We start from the raw sequence: 6,375 nt of genomic DNA, 5'->3' as shown, positions 1-6,375 counted from the left end.
ACAAAATATAACCTTCGGTTGGAAAGGTAATGCATATTATCTTCCAGGATCAAGAAAGCATGTTTTATATTGAAAGTACTATGGCGACTGGAACTTAAAATTCATTGCTGGTAAACCTAAAAAAGGAAATCAAAAATCAATAGGCGTGTGACATTACTGTCAGTAAAGAGCTGTTTGCATGCTACTGCAAGACAACTCTTCTACTGGAAATTCTCAAATAGGAATTCGTTACGAAATTCACCACCCGTCATATTCTCTAGACCTAGCACCATTGTATTTTCCTGTTTTCATCTGAAAATTATTTTTAATTAGTGATACTGTGCATTGTTGAAGCGAGCGATCCTCCCTCTCTAATTTCCACGCCAAACCATATCAATTCTCTAATCTCTAACAAAACATAATACATGATATTCTATAAAAAAATATTTTTTAGTAAATACAGTGTTTAAGGAAAATATGTTACATAAAATTGGGGAAAATGCACTTCCTATTCTCCACTCTAAAGGGTTGAGACGATTGGAAGTAAGCTCTCAGTAAAAATTACACCATATTCGACTAAATTGTATTTTTTACGAAAAGTTACTATACTTCCTTTAATATGCGGGGGGGATATTGAGTACTCATATTTAATTGGCTTTAACTCCAAGCAGTGGGGATTATAGGAGAACTTCAATAAACACACATCATATTGTGTCAAAATTGAATGGTAGGTTCACTCCCACTCTCAATTGATTTTAAATCCAAGTAGTCAGAATGATTGTGAAGTTTCAAATATACGCTATATTCCATGAAAATTAAATATCATGAGAAATATTTTTAATCGAGGGAATAATCTAAAGCATTAGGGAGCTAAAAATTCACCGCTCATTCGTGACTGATTTTAATCTCAAGCACTGGGAATTACAGAAAAGTTAAAAGAAAATATACTGATACATAATATTGTATCGCAAACGAGGAAAGGGTGACTGATAAATGGGAAAGTAAGAACAACGAAGGTTTTAGCACAGTATCCAGGGAAGGAACGAAGCGGCCTGGGAGCTGTAATTTAAATATCATCTCGCCATTTGCCTGGTGTGAATGAGGAAGAAAACTTTCAGGATTGCTCGTCTGAAATCGGTCTATCATACTTCAATCTTGATAAAACGTAATGTGTGTGCTTTCAAGATTAGACTTACTCGTATAGGTTGGGGTAGAAATTAGGGAGAGAGAGAGAAAAGGAGGGAAGGTGCTCGCTTTTACGATGGACATCATCGCTAATTTTGCTGTAGAGGAATGCAATTTTTATTAAACTATATTTAATTTCAAAATAATGCATACAATTAAATATAACTCCGTGATTGCAGATAATAGTATAAGTAATTTTTTACTCGTTTTGAGACAAAGTAAAACATTATATTTATTGACGTATTAGCAAGAATAGGGTTTTTAGGTTTGGGTGCTTCAAGATCTGGCAACAGTGTAATAAACTGAAATTGTGACTTGTACAACAACAGTCTGCAGGATCGTCTGATTTACCTGACGGCATTTGTACAACAACAGTCTGCAGGATCGTCTGGTTTACCTGACGGCATTCAAATGCAGCATTAAATTATCAAATCATCTATTAATACTCAATTTATATTATATTTTATTTCCAGGAAATCTTCTGCATACTTTTGTAATGTTATATATATAATGCTTTGCTTTTAATGGGACCTTAGTCAATAATTATTTTGTGTTTGTACGATATTTAATTTAATTCCTATGCTACAAATCCGTAATATTTATAATTACGAATGTAGTTTGTCTGTAACTTGAGGCCACCTTACTTATCCTTTCCTTCCCCGGCAAATTGGGATCCACTGGTGTAGAATAACGAGAGGTTCCTGTGTAGTAGCTCTTCGAGAACGATTGATAGCCTATTTTTAATATCTCTATTCAATGGACTTTGGGCTTCATTCCGTAGCAGTTTACATCATCGTAACGAAAAATTTGCGTTTTATCTTGTGATCTGCAAATTTTGTGGAGACTAATACGAAATGAGCTCTATGGTCACGGGTAATCTTGGTTTAACATGTATGTTAATATGTACAGTCCGTAGCAAAAAACCTGCATGTATAAGATTATTGTAAAACGACGAAATCTTTTGCTCCAAAAATGTGTACAGGGGAGGACGCCGATTGTCCTTGCATGATTCGTGCCACCTAGACGTTATGTTGATTCCCTGCGCTGTTAGGCGTAGTTTCACAATAAACTTACATGCTCATGGCAGTTTTTTTTTTTTTTTTCTGCGGACTCTACAAGTAAATATCAAACTAATTGAGACCAGTCTACTAATACACAATCTTTGTGACTTAGTAAAAATGAACATTCACATACATGCACTGTCTTGTTAATACTGTTCTGGAGTAGCACGTAAGGCAGATTCGTGTGTGCAATAGCCCAACAATTGGTGGTGCAACAACGGCGGGGGGGGGGGGGGATGACTCAAACTTTCAGAGAAATAAAATTGTGGATATGAGGTTAGTTGGGGTGTGTTTCCAAGACTGCTAGTGTACTATGTATATCGAGAATAATGTCCAAGATGACAGCATAACAGACTGTACTTAATTAAGACAATCTTTCAGTTTACGTCCCACTATTATGCCTTTTAACTAAAGGAGACGAGTTACTGATAAAAGGAAATGATTATGAAAGTCTGTGAAAAACATAACCCTGAGAAATCCACGGACATGGTATCACCCATCACAAATTCTCATGACATGGAATAGAACCAGGGGCCCTTTGCATCAGAGGAGACCATTCTATCACTGAGTCACCGTACCCCCGCCCCTATATGAGGTGTGAACTTTATTGTCTATTATCGATGACGCAACTGAATGATACACTGCATGAAGAAGGGTCCATTATTCCTGTGCAAATGACACGATAATTATAGACCTGTTTCGTTTATCACCTGTACTACAGATAATGATTATCTAAAGACGTACGAATCAAGTAAATCTGTATTTTGTGAAGGAGCTTCTATCTGTTCGTTCGCTTTAATATTATTATAAATCTAAAATTCAAAAGAAATTGTCATAGAACTTAATTTCGAAACTTTTCTAAAGAGCAAGTTATTTTCTTCTGTTGCAGGCTGCATCAAGATCATTTTCACTTTCTGCTTCGGAAGAAAGGAAAGCAGTATGAAAATTGAATTCCAGATTTCAGCACATTTCAAAACTATTTACAAGACTATTTTTCATAAATCAATTTTCATGAACCCTATAATTTAATATATAAAAGGAAAGTGATCTTGTTTGTGATCATATCACGGGGAAAAATTTGAAATGAATTTGTGGATATACGTAGGTGGTTACCAAGTATCTCAAATTGGGTTTTTAACGTGTTACTTTGATCAAAATTCGTATTCTACGGGGGAGCGGGTCATCATTTATGCGGAAAATTTATTATCTCATAAGCCCGTTAACGAAGATGAAACTCTGTATATAAACTCATTAAAAATAAGTGTAAACTTGTCCCAGCGTTTTTGAAAATTTCCATTTTAGTAGGATAAGGAAGGCACTCTCCATATAAGTAAAATTTAAAAAAAGGAAAATGAGACTGCGAACTACTACTAGTTTGCTACACCTAATCAGATTATTTTGACACGTTAATAGACCATGGCTTAACTTAGAGGTTTTTACCTCGTTATTGACAATGGAAGTAAGACGGGAGATAAATCTAAAAATAATCGAAAACGACCTATATTAGTATCTAATCCAGTTTTCGGGGTCACTGGGATGAATAGTGAAATCCAGGATGCCGCTTTCGTCCAAATTCAACCCCCATCGACATTATACTTTCAGTGGAATGCGTATCCTGAGGGGAAACAGTTCAAATATTTTTCAAATTTATTCGTCCCGTACGAAAACGAATCTTCAGCTCGCATAGTATAAATAATTTTTCTGAGAAAAATCAAGAACTCGTAATTTTCGGACGATTTTCTCAAGAACTACAGAGTTTTTATCTCATTAACATCTTTTACAAAGTGGTATACGTAGCTTCTCATGAAAATAACCTGGCCGTTCGGGGAGCGGATTGCGTAGCGTAGTGGTTAACGCATCAACGTGGTAAGCAACCGAGTTCGAATCACGATCCAGTCGTTTTTTCATTCTATGTATCATTGAATTCAGAACTACTATAAACAAATTGGTGACATAAAATTGTATTATTTTCTCAATTTACCTTACATATTCACAGTATTACTCTTGGAGATGCGTTTTCTTCGGACGAAGTTCCCCCGAAAACATATTTGTATGAATTCGACGGAAGTTGAAAGCGGATGTTACACATGTTAAATTGAAACACTACAAAAGTTTGTTAAATTGTATCTTATTAAAAGATCAACTACAGCGTAAGATCCAGTTAGTCTCAAACTTCGATGGAAATGGCAAATCTGATTTCCGGTCCATGATTTTTCTATTGCTGACTTTCTGAAAATAGGTAAAAACGCACATGGTAAAGATAGTGCCATACATTTTTGTTACTTCCTGTGTACACATTAAGCTATGTTTTCTACATAGTTGCTTGTTTAAACATTTATCATAGCGTTCGACAAGTTTTTATTTGCTCGCATCGTAGAATCACCCTCCTGTGACCGAAAGCCGGTTTTTAGCCGTTGTTTTCACTGTGGATGTTGTCTATGTTTGTTGTTTCTGTCGGAATACGCACTTGCGCGCTTTCTCCCAGCATGCCTTGCGGATGAGGCGACACCAATTGCAGTTGTAACGTCAATGTGTATGATTCGTGAAATTGAGGCAAAATAAGGCCTGGAATTCGATTCTTGACCCTAAAAAGTGTAAGTGGAAATTCATCGCCAGATATCTGAGTGTAAGACTGAATGCAATGAGTGACAGCAAGGTGCATAAGCGGGTGAAATCTTATGAGGTCACAAGCCGGTATCTTTTGTACAAAAGAAATATAGTATCTTTTTAGTTTTCAGATAGAACAATGATTTTGACACCATTTGAAAGGTTTTATATTAGAATTTATGTTTAATTTGGAATTTTTCTTCATATGTTTGATAGTTTTCATGTTGTTCGTAGTTGAATACAAAAATCTCGCAAAAAGTAGTTTTTGTCATTTGTGATACTCCTTTTTACACGTTTATAGGTATTTTCGCGTAGATGCCATGTTGATGCCGCCAAACAAACAAACAAAAAGGGCAAATATCTACATTTATTTTCTCCCCTACACATGCAAGCATATATTCCAGTGATTTCCTCCGCATAGTTATTTACATACAGAAGTGCTGTCAATTGCTGTAGTAGAAGCCTAGTTTGAAATAAACTTCAAGAGCGAAATATCCAAAGCGTAACTAACACCATAAATTTCTCCCTAAGCAGTTTATAACTAGATTCAGTGATAATGAATGGAATGTCCTTTGTGCATTATTAATGTCCTCCAGTCTCCTTTGAGCTGACGATATTTCAGAATACGAGTTTTGCATACTCTCCGTTTAGTACGAAATACCAATTCACAACTTATGGATTGCGACTCCCTAATGGATTCAGAGGTGGTGTTTTGTTCCATCCTCTTCAAAAGATTAAGATAAAATAAAGCAACCTGGTGTGTGATATTTTTTTTCCTAAATATCGGCTTATGAGCGAATAGCTTTATCATGACGCAAGGAAGCATACGCAAATTTAATTCATGGGTCCTGCTGAGTTGAATATCTTTCGAGGTGAGCTTTAGAGTTGAGAAAGATTTGAGTACCAATGAAGAATGATTATTTGTTATTTTCTACGAACACTGAAACAATATTAAAGGAAAATCATTAGAGTAACTAAATCCCACACTAGGATGTTCTGTCCATCTACTTGATCAGGTGTATCTCCAAGCAGACTGAAATGAACCTTATTTATAATACAAACTATCTTTGTATACTCCTATTTAATTTCTTTGGCTTTGACGGTTCTATCAGGCATATCGAACTACTTACACTGTGAAGCTGTGTGATGCTCAGGAGAATAACTATTACGAAGCACGGGCTTAGCATAAATGATTCATTCGTTTCGAAAAGACTATATTTTCAACATTATTACACGTACACACGTGAAAGATATATATTCACCACCAAGTTTGTATTGTGTGGCAGCACGAGTCTATTATCTTTCCGATCGGGGTGTGGCAGTGTGAGGTTAGTACCTGTTGAAAATGGAGGGAAAGCAAGAAGAAAGAAAGAAAGAAAAAAAAAAAACGTCGGATATCGTCTGGACATGTGTCGTGTCACCAACGGGGCACATACATTTGTAAATGGTGTATAAACTTCTTTTTTTTTTTTTGTTTGTTTGTTTTATATATCTTTCATATGTGCACGTGTAATACTTTTGAAAATATAGCCTTTTCAAAATG

The sequence above is a fragment of the Thermobia domestica genome, chromosome 15 (assembly GCF_964235325.1).
Source record: "Thermobia domestica chromosome 15, izTheDome1.hap1.1, whole genome shotgun sequence".
Taxonomy (NCBI): domain Eukaryota; kingdom Metazoa; phylum Arthropoda; class Insecta; order Zygentoma; family Lepismatidae; genus Thermobia; species Thermobia domestica.
Note: the sequence above shows the minus strand (reverse complement) of the source record.